This window comes from Pinus tabuliformis, chromosome 3_1 (assembly GCF_031772625.1).
Source record: "Pinus tabuliformis cultivar Carrire ecotype Pingquan chromosome 3_1, CPIR1, whole genome shotgun sequence".
In the NCBI taxonomy this organism is placed as follows: Eukaryota; Viridiplantae; Streptophyta; class Pinopsida; order Pinales; family Pinaceae; genus Pinus; species Pinus tabuliformis.
Window position 1 is genome coordinate 637,118,266 of NC_142301.1, and position 15,890 is coordinate 637,134,155.

At 36.9% G+C, this 15,890-nt stretch overlaps 1 pseudogene; it reads left to right on the forward strand.

The window, feature by feature from the left end:
• Positions 1-2,131: 2,131 nt before the first annotated feature.
• Positions 2,132-4,184, forward strand: LOC149188696 (caffeoylshikimate esterase-like; annotated as a pseudogene).
• The last annotated feature ends 11,706 nt before the right edge of the window (positions 4,185-15,890 follow it).

Here is a 15,890-nt window from a genome sequence, read left to right on the forward strand (position 1 = left end):
GGCTATGAAAAGAAAGGCCAAAAGCACAAAGTATGTAGATTGAAGAAATCTCTTTATGGGCTGAAGCAAGCACCAAGAGCGTGGTACAGTAGGATAGATTCCTATCTACTGGAAAATGGATTTTAAAAGTGTGAGGGAGAACCCACTCTCTACATCAAAGAAAAGGATGGTAAATTACTAATTGTTGTGTTATATGTTGATGATGTTATTTTTACAGGTAATGATAATTATCTTATTGAAAATTTCAAAACAGTCATGAAAGAAGAATTTGAAATGACTGACATGGGTAACTTGCTAAGATACTTCTTAGGAATAGAAGTAGAACAAAATGAAATTGGGATTTTTATCTGACAAGCAAAATATATTAATGAAGTGTTGAAAAGATTTAATATGCAGGAGAGCAAGGTAGCAATCACTCCCACAGTGATGGGATTAAAACTCAGCATAGAGGAAAACGGCACGGTTTTTGATCCTAGTTTGTACAAGAGCATAGTTGGCAGCCTCATGTATTTGACTGCAACTAGGCCAGATATAATGTATGTTGTTAGTTTAATTTCCAGATTCATGGGGAAACCAAAAGGAGCACATTAGTAGGCAACAAAAAGGATTCTGAGGTATGTTAAAGGTACTAAAAGGTTTGGCATTTTATATACTGCTTCAGAATGTTCAGATTTAATTGGATACACTGATAGTGATTGGGCTGGAAGTGTAGATGATCAGAAAAGTACATCCGGTTATGTTTTTCACATGGGTTCAGGAGCCATTTCATGGGCTTCTAAAAAACAACCTATTGTAGCATTGTCTATAACAGAAGCAGAATATGTGGCAGTTACAGCAACACCGTGTCAGGAAATTTGGATGAAAAGGATGTTAAGGAGCTTATGCCAAGAACAAGCAAAAGGAACTGTGATTTTTTGTGACAATAGTTCAGCTATTTTATTATCCAGGAATGTTGTGTTTCATAAGAGAACGAAACACATTGACGCAAAGTTTCATTACATCAGGGAATTGGTAAACAATTGAGAAATTGTTTTACAACACTGCAGAACACAGGAGTAGGTTGCAGACATACTGACCAAACCATTGGGCTAGAAAAGTTTTGAGTTTTTGAGGAAATGTCTCGGTATGACTGATAACCCAACAGTTGAAATTAAAGGGGAGTGTTGAAATGATACTTTCAACTGCAGTGTTTATTTCAGAAAACCGCATGTTTTTCCCTTGCGATGCGATCTAATCGCAGATCGCAAATCGCATCCATGCCCGCTGCCTCCGTCTGTTCCCTTGAAATTTTTCCAATGTGATGTTGCGATGCGATTCGATCACCATATCGCAGATCGCACCCATATGTGTCAAGCCTCCACCCTGTTTTGCACCGAATGCGATTGCGCGATGCGATCAAATCGCAAATCGCATAATTCAATGGTTGATGTACAGGCATGCTATCTATTACGTGACGTGAAGTGAATTTTTCATTGACCGCCAGCTTTGTCAGTGAAATAATAAATGAAATTTATTACGGTTGGTAAGTTTTGGTAAAGATTTTAATTTTATAGTTTTTTTTTTTAATTTCACGGGAGTTTTGTCTTAGGGCATAAGTAAAACAATATGTAATGTCATTTTTTTATGTTGTTCTGAGTATGTAATGAAAGTGAAAAATACGCACAACAGTGCAAAGTAAAAGAAAGGAATGCACAGCAGTGCGAGAGAAATTTTTTTTTTTGAGAGATTAAAATGAAATATGCAGCCGTGTGAATGAAACGAGAAGTTCTTTTTTACAGAACTGAATGTAAATAAAATTTTTACACACAGCAGTGTAAGATTTTCTGGAGAGACAGAGTATTTTTTTTGGAACTGGAACTGAAGTGTCATGTTGTAATCCCTCTGTGAGAGGAAGAATATTGTAAACTCAGTCTTATTAATGAATACAAAGTTTTTATGTGTGTGTAAAACTATGTTCTTCAGAAAACAATTTTAGCTTCCCTGTGTTAAGATCCTGTGATAAAAACATAGCATTTTTCCTCTATTCATTTTGTTTGGAATTACCAGAAATTCCCAACACATGTCAGGGTTGCAACTCTGGAGCCAATCTTTAAGGCCTTTATTTCTACAATTCAAAGATTATTGTGTGGTGGTGGTGGACATGTCAGGGGTGGAACAACTCAGTAGCCTTGTCAACTAGGAAGAGGTAAATAAAGACAGTAACATAAGATAAATAATTCGTAAATTTAATTTTTTAAGTTATTCATTGTTGAGAGGATCAAATTTCTATACAAATTGTGTTGAAAGGGATGAAATTATTTTGGAAATATATTTATGAAAGTAAATATTTGATAAAAAGAAGCAATTAAAGAGAATCCTAGCCAAGATCTTAGGCAAGTTCTCATGTCTCAACCAAAGTAGTTTATTATACATATGAAATAATTTTTTTTGTTATTAAACTCAAATAATCAATAGCTGTGAAGGTGAGATTTTAATATTGGGTCAGTGTCTCATAAGAATGATAAATTTCCATTACTAATGTTCTTTAAACACAATCCTCATCCAGGAGTTCATTGAAAGTTCGCGAGGAGTGAAGCTCTTTACTTCTAGATGGTTACCTGCAGATAAGGAAGCGGTCAAAGCCGTCATATGTCTCTGCCATGGTCAGCTTCCCAATTCATTGTCCACATCATAATGCAACCTAGTCACGAATCCATGGATTCGCCACTTTGTAAATTTGTTAAGGATTTTGAGTTTCTGTTGTGTAATTTGTTTTCTTCTTGTGCTTGCAGGCTATGGCATGGAGTGCAGCATTTTCATGGAAGGTACTTTTAACTCTTTTCCCTGGAATAATATAAGTAAATATGACCAGGATGTTCACGAATGAACAATATTTGTTAGAGTGTCATTACCAAAATTTCGTATTAATTTAGCTCTAAAATTAATAACCGAGTTGGACCTATTATCAGACACAGGAGTGAGGATTGCAAAGGTAGGGTATGCAGTATTTGGTATAGATTATGAAGAGCATGGAAAATCTGTTGGAACACGCTGTTACATAAAAAACATCGATGACCTTGTAATGGATTGTACAAATTTTTTCAGGACCGTCGCTGGTATGTATTATTGGGACTTTCACTGCATGCGATATATTTAAATATTAGGGTAATTAATGTCCACTGGAAGAACCAAGTTGTGCAGTTACTAGTGGTCATAAGAAAGTATGATAGTTACATTGCAGAACATGCTGAGTATAGGGAGAACGCGAGGTTCCTTTATGGAGAATCAATGGGAGGAGCAGTGGCACTTCTCATCCATAGAAAGCAGCCTAACTATTGGAGTGGAGCTATTCTTGTTGCACCTATGTGCAAGGTATACATTATATTAATATTTCACATTACATGGTTGAATCATTATATTAGCACTCACCTCGTTTATTGTTGCAAAAGACATCATAAGAGTTAAAGCCTCACCCCCTCGTTATAAACATATTGAAGAAGCTAACTTCAATAATCCCAACGTGGAAGGTTGTACCCACTGAGGGTATTGTAGACGTTGGCTTCAAGGAACCAGAAATGAGACAGAAGGTAATGAATCATATTGTTGATTTGTTTCTTGTAGAATTTCTTATTAATTTTCATGGTTTTTGTTTTCTCTAATATCTCCACATAAGCACAGATTCAGGCAAATCCGTATGCTTATCAAGGTCGACCTCGTCTGAAAACGACTTACGAGCTTCTCATGATCAGTCTGGACATAGAGAAACAGTTGGACGAGGTACCGTATTCTAACATTTAATTCAATCTACAATTTTTCTGCGGCTACCTTTAATAAACCCCTTAACTAAATGGGCTATCGCGGTCATAATGAATTATATGATGCAGGTGAGGTTTCCTTTTCTGATTGTTCATGGTGAAGCCGATAAAGTGACAAACCCATTTGTGAGCAAATTACTATATGCTTCTGCCAAAAGCACAGACAAGACTCTGAAATTGTACCCTGATATGTGGCATGGATTGACATATGGAGAACCTCCAGAGAACGCAGAATTGGTATTCTCAGACATCATTGCGTGGTTTGGCAAGAGAAGCAGAGCAGTAGGGTGCCCTGAAAACGCCCATGCAGAAAACAATTTCGATTCCACAGAGTCCGCCAGGATGGTAGCAGAAAGAGAACGAAAGGTTGCGAATGACAGCCTATACTAGTCACCGATTAAATAAGTTCAAGTAAATGGAGTACGTATTGCAACGTGCAAGGAGAAGTGAGCAGGAGGGATAATAATGACAAAATCGTATAATAAAAGGCAAAGGGATGTGTCATGGGGTGCGTTGTGAAAAGATTTTTGCATGCTGGAACCAACCATTTGCTATGAACGACAATCGGTTGCGCGCCATTACCGGAGTTGAAATAACAAAAAAAAGCATGTGTATGGAAATTATTATGGCATTGGTTTTTCTTAACTAAGGGAAAAATTTATGTCTAATTTGATTTACCCAATTGAACATACTTATTGCTCTGTACTATGTACCGTGCATTTATTCCATTTATATTAAACTATTAGATTAGTATTAGGTTAGTTGGTATTGTGAAAAGCATAACAATAATTTTAAGAAAATACTAATTCTCCAAAGAGCCACTGAAAAGTATTGTCCAACCTTGCTTCAAAACGTGAAGGTATGCGTTACTTAACCAATTTCGTACGAGAATAAATATTTTTATTTTTCAGAAAATACATATTCATTATTACAGTGATATATTGCTTAAACATTTAAGCCATTTTAACTAGAAATAAAGCATACTTTATGCATTAGCTGAAAACGATTTTGTACATCAGTTAGATTTATTAATATAGTAAGTAAAAGTAATATTATAATTATTAGTTTTTAACATTAATTAGTGTAGTCGTCTGTGGCAACATGTATTTTGAGAAATGGTTTGGGTTCCGTGTCTTGTTTATAGTGTAATTTTTATGATAGAATTTTTTCTTATCAATTCCTTCTATCTAAATTACACTTATATCTTTGAAGCTTTCATATAAAGCTTCTTCTGCAATATTCGATGTTCATGAATCCACTCGCCAGATTTTGGATGGATCTTCCTTTCAGGCACTAGATGCTGTAAGTATATGTGGGGCTGCAAGTTGGCATCCATGACCTTGGTGTTTCTATGTTGCCATGTTGGATTCCATTTTTCTAAGTATACCGGCCAAGGAGTGTCATCTGAAATATTTCGGAGTTCTTCTTTCTTAGTGTTTGGATTCCATTCAGTTACTATAACCATCAAATGGTCATTTTGTTCCATATATTCTCTGCTTTGGAAGTCAGGCAAGCAATTTTGTTCTCCTTTGACATGCCCAACTTCAAAATCAAAGTTAGCAAATAGTCCTTGCCATCTAATTAGCTTGGCTTCTCCCAGATTTTTTTATTTCTTAAGTTAGAACCTTTTTCAAGGCTGAACCATCAACTCTAAGAAAAAATTGTTTATGTACAAGGTGTATATCAAACTTTTCTATACAGTCCGGGCATCTTTTGCCTGTTTTTCGATAGTGGAGTAGTTTTCTCTGCTAGGTTCCATGTACCTGAGGCAAATTATACAATTTTCTCGGTCCCTTCTTTGACTTGCTTTAGTATTCCTCCCCATCAAAGGTTGCTAGCATCACTCTCAACAATTTTGGGAGATCTTCATCTTCGAGATAGAGGATTGGCAATGTATGGACTTTGCTTTTGATTTTCTAGACAACTTTAGTGTGATCAGTGGTCCATGGTGAAGGCTCTTTTTTCAATCTTTTGTTAAGAATCTTGCGGTCTGCTGCACACCCTTTATAAAAATTACTAAAATAATTCAAGCAACAAAGGAACCTCTATAGCTGTGTTTTGTCTGTGATTACATCTGGAAACTTATTAACAAATTCTACAACATGCTTTTGCAAAGTTATCTGGCCATGTTCTATCGTATGTCCCAAAAATTTGATTTTGGTCTAGAACAATTCTATTTTCTTTTTGCTTAAAACTAAACCACCTCTTTTTACAGCTTGAGCAAAAGTGTGGAGAAAATTAACACATCATCTATATACACAATTAGCCATTCAAGGAAGGGCTTAAAGATTTGATCCATTACCTTCTGGAACTTAGATGGAGCATGCTTTAGTCCAAAAGGAATTACATTCCATTCATAGTGCCCTGCTGGAATGTTGAAAGTAGTTTTGAATCTGTCTTCTTCTTTGATAGCAACTTGCCAAAAATGAGACTTCATGTCGAATTTTGAGAATACTTTGGCTCCTGTAATTTTTGCAATTAAGCTTCCTTTATGTGGAATAGGATAGGTATCATCTGCTAAAACAGAGTTTAGAGGTTTATAATATATAAAAAGTCTGGGCATTCCCCTGATCTGTTCTGAATGCTTATTTACATAAAGTGCATAGTAGTTCCACGGACTCTTGGATTCTCTGATGAGTCCTTTTTGGAGAAGACCAGAGATTTCTTTTTGGCAGAGATTTCTACAGTCTCTGTTCATGGGAATTTCCCTACTCTTACAAGGTTTTCCTTCAAATTTATCTTTGAAAGGAAATTGTATTGTGTGTTTCTTTCTGTGCCAGAAAGCCTTTGGTTTTTTTTAACAACACTCAGTTTCCAGGTGCTTTCTTAGTTCTGCAAGTTTTTGTAGGATTCTACGAAGTTGGAGTTGTTCTTTGATTCTGATTGAAGATTTAAAGTCTTTCAATTCTTCAATCATTTTCTCTGACAGTTCTACTTCCTACATTCTTTGTACCATTGTGGAAATTGTGGGAGTAGAAATATATGGTAACGTCAGTGTTTTTAGAAATCTTTTATGATTTGGTACTGAAATGAAAAATCATGTTTTGCCATCAGGAAATATGACTAACCCATGGGGTTCAACTGTTGTTTTCCAATATGCAGTCTATGGGAATTTCTCCTACTGCAAATTTTAACTTCATAAAATATTTTTCGAAACAGATGGTGGAAATAGGAACTTCATACCTGAAAGTCTGAGTTCCAATTCTAGTTACTTAGCGAGGATCCACCTTCGAGTATTTAGCTGGGACAATCTTCTTGTTAATAACATTGATATCTGTGCCTAAATCAATCAACATTCTCAGAGTGAACTTTTCTCCTTGAATATCAATGGTCAACAACACATGATGCTAGTGATATTGGATTGTCATTATTTTCATTTCTCCAAATCCTATTCCAGAATAGGATTTATCTTCATAGATCTCTATATTATCATTCTTAATAGGCTCCTTCTTGTTTTCTATCTGAGAGATCTGTGTTTTTAGGCTAGCAACTTCTTTTTTGAGATGGTATATTTCTGTGCTGACTTTTCCCAAGGTTATGGACCTTGGCTTGGTATGCTACTTGTTTCTTTGAAAATATGTAGTGTTCTTTTCATAGGAAGCATCTACAAATAAGACTTTAGCTTGATTATTCTTTGAACTGCTACTGCCCTGTTCTCTGTGCATTGTTTGTAGAAAAGCTTCTAGCATCTTTTCTTTCATTTCTCCTTCTTCCAACATTATGATGCTGGGAAGAACCTTTGACTCATCATATTCAATAGTGTGTGCCATACATATCTTTTTCTTTTTCCTTATTTGACCTGAGTTCTGTCTCTTCTTTTAAACTGAGCATTGATTCTGACTCTGAATTATTGCAATTTCAATCTTCAGATTTTGTACATTCACATTGATGTATATTTACATGCTCAATGTTGGAATAAGAATTATAGGAAGTAGTGCTTGTTGTTTTTGAAGTATTGCAACAATCATTTTTCATTAAATGGGTTTTATGAACAACACTCAGTTTCCAGGTGCTTTCCTAGTTTTGCAATTTTTTTGTATGATTATGGGAAGTTGGAGTTGTTCTTTGATTCTGAATGAATATTTAAAGTCTTTCAATTCTGCAATATTTTTCTCTGATAGTTCTACTTCCTGCATTGTTTGTACCGTTGTGGAAATTCTAGGAGTAAAAATATATGGTAAGGTCAGTGTTTCTAGAAATCCTTTATGATTTTGTACTGAAATAAAAAATCCTGCTTTGCTATCAGGCAATTTGGCTGACCCATGGGGTTCAACTACTGCTAGAAACACATTTCCCAATATGCAGTCTATGAGAATTTCTCCTACTGCAAATTTTAACTTCATACACTATTTTTCGAAACAGATGGTGGCAATAGGAGCTTGATACCTGAAAGTCTGAGTTCCAATTCTAGTTACTTTTCGAGGATCCACCTTCCAGTATTTAGCTAGGACAATCTTTTTGTTAATAACATTGATATCCACGCTTGAATCAATCAATGTTCTCTAAGTGAAATTTTCTCCTTGGATATCAATGGTCAACAACGCATGATGTTGCTGATATTAGATTGTCATCATTTTCATTTCTCCAAATCCCATTCTAGAATAGGATTTATCTTCATAGATCTCTACATTATCATTCTCAATAGGCTCCTTCTTGTTTTAAATCTGAGAGATTTATGTTTTCAGGCCAACAACTTCTTTTTTGAGATGGTATATTTCCATGCTAACTTCTCCCAAGGTTAAGGACCTTGGCTTGGTATGCTTCTTGTTTCTTTAAAAAGATTTGGTGTTCTTTTCATAGGAAACATCCACAAATAGGGCTTTAGCATTATTATTCTTTGAACTATTACTACCCTGTTCTTTATGCATTGTTTGTAGAAAAGATTCAAGCGACTTTTCTTTCATTTCTCCTTGTGCCAGCATTTTGATGCTGGACAGAATCTTTGACTCATCATCTTCAATGGTGTGTGCCATACAATTTTTTTCTTTTTCCTTATTTGACCTGAGTTTGGTCTCTTCTTCTTAACCAAGGATTGATTCTCACTCTGAATTATTGCAATTACAATCTTCAGATTTTGTACATTCACATTGCTGTATATTTACATGCTCAATGCCAGAATCAGAAATATAGGAAGTAGTGCTTGTCGTTTCTGAAGTGCTGCAACAATCATTTTTCATTAAATGCACTTCTTCTTTGAAGGCGATTCCAAGATGTCTTCTTGTCTTTCTTTAGGATCTTCTTGAGGCAACTTCTTTTGATTTCTTTCCTCTTTTCATCTTAGATTCTTTACTTTTAGGACACTTATTTGTTGTATGTCCCTTTTGGCCACATAACCAACATAATATTCCATCCTGTCTTTGTGTTTTAAGATGGATATCTTTTGGATCTTTATAATGCATTTTAGGGACATATCTGTAAGATCCTTTCTTGTGCTGGTGTGTTCTGTAAGCACAGACCTTTGGATATTTTGTAGGCTACCTCTGGACCTTTTTGCTGCTTTTCTTACTCTTTCTTCTTTGAACAATTGGATCATCAATTGCAAGCCCATACTTACTGCAAATTGATTTTCCATTTGGCAGTCTTGACAGTTTTTCATTGATTTGTTCACCCTCATACTAGTGCAAAGTCCTACCCCTGCTAAAAATTGGTATCATAGCCATAACTTTGGTTCTATTGGGTATTTATCCTTTTTTTGTTGATAAAATGGATTTAGAAAGAAAATCTATTTCATTAAGAGAACTTCAACAGGAGGCACAAGACCAAAACTTTAATATGGCAAATATTTTTCAATCTGCATCTTCTAGAGAAGTTAACTCTGCAGAATTAGAAATAGTTGAAAGTCAGCTTTCAGCCCGATGGGCTTTACCATCTATAAATCCATCCACTATATATTCAGATATGTTTTTCTTTCATCTTAAAGTAGTCACCAGAGTATCTGCAAAAGAATGTGTGTATCAAATTCAAGAAAATGTTGAGTCTATGTAGACTATTTCTCTCTTAGACCAGAAGAAGCTTCAGGAAGAAGCTAGAAGACACAGAACCCAAAATCTGCACCTTGGTTGTATAGGAGTTGACATAAATGAGCTCACCCACAGAGGGTTAAATACATATGTGTTGGCCACTATTAGGGATCTCACACATAACAGATATACAGATTCATTAATCGGAGGCAATGTGGCTCCCTTGTCAAATGACCCTGTTTGGTTTGGCTATCATCCGAATTTTTCTATCTATGTGTTCGATGAATGTATAAATGATATCCTACAATTTGAAATCAAAACAATTGGTTTTGATATGAAGAGAAAAAGAACAAATATTGCAATTCATACTAGAGGGTGTATTAGACACACAAACACATTGTATCCGGCAGTACTACATACTCCCAGCCAAGAATCCAAATGAAGCACTCTTGTAATTACTGATGCTCATAACCAGAAAATAGAACATCAGAAAAAAAGATGGGAAGACCTAAGTTTTCCTGAAAATTGGGTCATAGATCTCCCTAAGTTGCCAAAAATACAAAATATTATGATTGCACAAATCCAAGAAGGATCTTCTTTAGCTACCTTGTCCTTTCCTCAAAGATCAATAAAAAGATACAAAAATCTAGCCATGCCATTTAGCCAAAGTCAAGTCTTGACCTTTTTCAACCTTCTACTTCTACATCTATATACAATTCACCTCCAAATTGTTTACATGCTGCTTTAATTTGAACTAGAACAAATTTTTCATTTCTCTCATCTCAAAATTAAATGTCCTGGATGATGTTCAGTAGTCTGCTTAAAAACACTTGCATATTTAATCCTCCATAAAAATCATAATCTAGCCACAGGAGAAGATCCACCAACCACTATTGCTAATTCATGCCCAAATCCCAAATGTTCTAACATTCCTTTTCCTCATGACAACATCATGATGATCCATGAAATACCTTCTCTGGAAAATGAAGACCCAAGGCTTACTGAAATGTTCAGTAAAATGCATCCTCAAGGAATGCCTAGATATGGATTGGGATATATTGAGCGACTTGAGAATCTAATTCTGCAATCCAGATTTGAAACGCATATCCTTGAAAACTGCAAAAATCCTTCTATTCCAGAAATGTATAAGTTGTTCTCATTAATGGATGGATGTCCAAAATATAAAATTGAACCTGAATGGATGAAACAAATGTTAAATTGGGATTTATACACTCATCGTGCATCAAAAGCATTTGATATCAGCACATTAGGTGCTGAGAAAATAAATCTATGTTTACAATGGAAGCAATATATGGAAGATAAATATTCCTGGATTTATTTTTATAGTTGGAAAGAAATGGAATAAGGGCAAGAAGTTCACATGGTAGACGCAGAGGTATCTTCTGCACAAAAACATTCATGGACCAACCATGATGGCACCAAGATAGACACTACCACCACTTTTCCACCTTTCAAAGGAATATTGTTAAGTGAGTCTAGTAATGCAACAAAAGCTATTCCTTTGGTCCACACAGATGAATCTGCACTGGGCATTGATGAAAGAATAAAGAAATCCAACAAGCAGATAAATTGGACAAATACTACTCTTAAAGGGTTAGAAATGAATATGATCAAATCCCAGGGCCATAAGGACTATTTTGATTCCTTACATGTTGATGTAAAGTATGTAAATAATAATCAGAACAATGTAAATTATTCAGTTTCTACTTTGAAAGGATTCGTTAAAGAATCTTCTTTTCGAATGTAAAGCATAGAAAAGAAAGTAGATTTTGAATTCAAAACTACTAACAATCTTATGGGAGAATTGGCTGATAAATTTGAAAACCTTTCCATAGCACCGAAAGATAAGCACATTCATTTTTCTATGCTTTTTACCCACCCTGTAAATATCCAACATCTTGTCAAGCAAGTAGAAAATTTTCCTTATTTATTCCCAAAGGAAAAGCCAGAACTGCATGAACAATCTCCCAGCAGTTCACCAAAAGTCTCCTACTCATTATTTTCAGAAGCTTTCACTAAAAATGAATATCCCGAGTCTTCTGAAAAACATTTACTTCCTATCTATGAGCTCCTCTCAAGCTAGTTTTCTATATATCCAGCCCCTAACCTAGTTGGTCAAGGTAAAATTCCAGAAACTCACACCTTTCAAACTAGCTCTTACAAAGAATGGAACATTGAAAATCTCAACACTAGTCAAATAAGGCAAATGATTGACGAAATGTTTACTAAGTATAAACTTATGTGTATGTGGGTAAAATTAGAAGTTGAAGCCTGTAAAACAATTATACCTGTACATTGCAAAGATGGTGGGATGTTGAATCATATCCTGCACTTATTACAGAAATTGAAGCAAAAGTAGTTAAGGATGAAGAAGGTAATGTCATCTACAATGAAGAGGGTACTCCACAAAGCAATATAATAGGATCCCTCACCTCCTTTATTCTTGAGCATTGATGTGGAGCTACAATTGAGATTGCTAACAAGCATGAGATGGTACTCATGAACCTCAAGTGTAAAAAGAAGTCCCAATATGAAGACTTTCATCATGACTGGACACAACAAGTTTATGAAGTAAAATAAAGCCAAAATGCATTATGGAAGCAGGTTTATCTTGCTACTCTACCTTCTAAATTCGTCGAGTATATCCAGAGGCAATAAGTCTTCCAGAATTCTTTTAAAGCATACACTTGGGGTGAAATTTATTGCAATATCACCAAAGCAAGGGTAGGACTTTACATCAGCATGAGGGTCAAAAAATCAATGCAAAAGTTGTTAAGACTGCTAGACAACAAATCAATTTGTAGTAAGTATGGGCTTGCAATTGATGATCCAATTTTTTAGAGAAGAAAGAGCAAGAAACGTAGCAAAAAGGCCCATAGGCAGCCTACAAAAAATTTAAAGGTCTGTGCTTACAGAACAAATCAACACAAGAAAGGATCTTACAGATATGTCCCTAAAACTCATTATTATGAGGCAAAAGATATCCATCTTTTTTTTTGTAAGCTGCGGTATTTCTATTATCTACAATCATTTATAGAAGTACAAAAATTAGGAGCCTCAATCTGCCCCGAAGGGAAACCAGATCTGTTGGCTCCTATACTTCCAACAGTCATTAAAATTATCCAACTAGACATTCTCAAACATCATAACAACAAAAAGACCTCTTACCCCAAGTATACCCCAGTTGATTATCTTTTTCTCAGTCCTACTAAACCAGCCCCATGTTCTACTGCGACTATGGCATGCTATATAGAGTTTAAAAAAAAACAGAGTATTGGATTTCATAACAGAAAAATAAACAAAGAACTAGCCTTTCAGTTTGCTGCATTTCCTCTGCCAGTTTTGTTGTTATCACCCCCTTTCCTCAGCTCCTTCAGCATATCTTTAATCTCCTTGAGGTGCTCGTTCTGCTGCTTCACCAGCTCCTCCACATTTGCAACTTCTTTTTTTGCAGCCGCGGTTTCTTGCGCCATCTCCAACATCTCTGTCGCAACTTGCTCCATGGCTTTGGCCAGGAGGTGTTTCAGAACCCAATAAGTATGCAGAGCACGGCGGTACATAGTTAGTCTCCCGCGCGTGTTGCCAGGGTCCGGCAGTTGCGAGGACCATTCATCCATTTCCGGGTCAGAGGGCTCCTCAAGCACCCTTTCCTCCATGGCATCGATGATATTCCTTATGTCTGCGTTGGTCTCCAGATTATAAGCTTGTTCAGCTTCATGCAGAGCCGTATCAATCGTTCTGTGCCCTCTTTTCCTTCTTTTCTGCGTACTGATACCCCCCGCATTGTTTGTGGGTTGACGGGGGCGTCCTCTTCCCCTCTGCTCTTTATGCTTTTGGCCCTCTTTCTCTCTAGCTTGCCTCGGGCCTCTGCTACTCTGCCCGGTTTCGAACTGCTTACCTCTGATTTCTTCGCTCTACCTGAAATCCATCTCTTCCGAACTGTCAATTTCAATTTTAACCCTTCCCCGTTCAAGGTGCTTGCCCTCATCCGCATCTTTCGCTTTTAAGACTGGATTGTCTCTTCGCTCAGCCATTTTAGATCGTTGGAGGCGCTGGTTCGGGATTCTCTGCCAAGTCGCCTCTTCTCTCGCTACCTTTCTATTGCCTGTCATTCTACCGGAGCTTTCCCTTATACCCTCCTCGCCACCTTTGTTCCTATGATGGGATTTCTCTCCGCTTTTAATGTCACCCCTTCTTTTAATGATGGCTTTAATGTTGATAATCGGATTTTGATTTGGGTCGCATCCCTGCCGCACTGCAAAAACATTTATTGCTGATGTCAGGCAGTAAAGGGCGCCGTCCTTCTGTCCTCTCCTAATTTCCGCCGAATTTCGCCTGATTCTCCATCTCCCGCTCGACGCGGAGTTGTAATTATCCTTATTCTGCATGATGATTATCATTGCCAATAAGCTATTTTAGGCCGTCCCATTTTTCCAGCATTACCTGATTGGTCCAGCTATCATCAACTCGATCCAAAGGTTCCTTGCTGCCCCAGTTCGCTAAGCAATCTGCTAGTTTATTTCCCTCTCTTCTTACGTGCGAAGTGATCTTGTAATCGATCGCTTGTATCAATTCCTCTATGTCTCGAACAATACTTGCATTCCTCCAGCTTTTTACTACCTTTTCCCATTTCTTTCCTTGAATTAATTTCCTAATCGTGTCAACAACTATGGTGGAATCTCCTTCAATTTCAATCTTCCTATAACCATTTCTCCTGGCAATTTTGAGACCGTGATATACCGCCATAAATTCTGCCTCGTTGTTGGTCATTGTTCCTCCATGTTCCGCATAGATCCAATCTGTTTCCCCCTGTCTATTTCTGAATATTCCACCGAAACCCGCTGGTCTGGGATTCCCTTTCGCAGCACCATCGAAATTGAGCTTCATAAACCCTTCAGGGGGCTTTCGGTATACTGCATGACTCTGATTGGTTATTGATGGGTGCTGCTTTGTTTTTTGATGGTAAATCATCCCCTTTTCTAAGTTCAGCTTAGTTAGAATCTCTGCTTCAGCTTCAGAGGTTTTCCACTCCTCTTCTGCCCAATTCTCCGCTAGAATAGATTCCCTAATTTGACTTAGAGTTCTCTTCCATACTTCCTCCGGACCCGATGACTTCCCTTTAAATATTCGGCCATTTCTTTCCTTCCACAGGTTCCATACATTAAAGCCTGCTGTAAGACTCCACGCTCTCCTTACTATTTTACTTTGAAACTTTCCTTCTCGCCATTCGCAGAGGGTTTGAATAATGTCATGCGGGTTTCTTTCTGTTGTTGAGAATATATTTCTCGTTTTTTCCCACTGGAATTGGGCCACACTATAACCATTAAGCAGGTGTTCCTGATCTTCTTCCTCTGAATAGCATAGACAACATCTTGAGGGTCCTGAGAAGCCTCTTCTTTGAATTCTATCCCATGTTAAAATCCGCCTTCTTCCTACCAACCATGCAAACAGTTTTATCTTTGGCCACCATTTTGTTTTCCATATTCTTTTCCACTTTTGTTCTTCCTCCCCCTGATCTTGCTGATTTTTAACTTTGTAAGCTTCCTTTATGGTGAATATTCCTTTCGTTTCTTTACCCCATCGAAGGATGTCTCTGCCTTCTCTCTTTTTTATCTTTCTGGAGTCTATTTCCTTTCCGAATTTTGTTTTTTGGTCTTCTGTTGCATTCCTTTTCCATTCCTCCAGAGGTTTCCATTCTCTCCATTCCTCGTTTCCCTGTTCTTCAGCCCAGTAGTCCTTAACTGTAATGAGGTTTTTCTCCAAGCCTGTTATGTAGATTTCTTGCAGATCTTGTAAGTTTATCATTTTCTCCCTTTGTTGCCAGGCTTCATCCCAAAATCTCGCTATCTGACCTCCTCTGATTTCCCAGAATATATTTCTGTCGACTAAGTCCTTGCTTTGGGTGGTTAGATTCCATATATCTGATCCTCGAGGCATATACTGCTTCCTTAGAATTTCTTCCGGGGTGAGAGGCATATTATATTTAGTTGTCCAGATTTCCTTCCATAGATCCAACCCCCCTTCGATCCGTCTCCATCTTAACTTAGCAACGAGAACTTGATTTAAAGTCCCTCAGTCTCTGAGGCCTAAACCACCTTTTTCCTTCGGTCTAGTT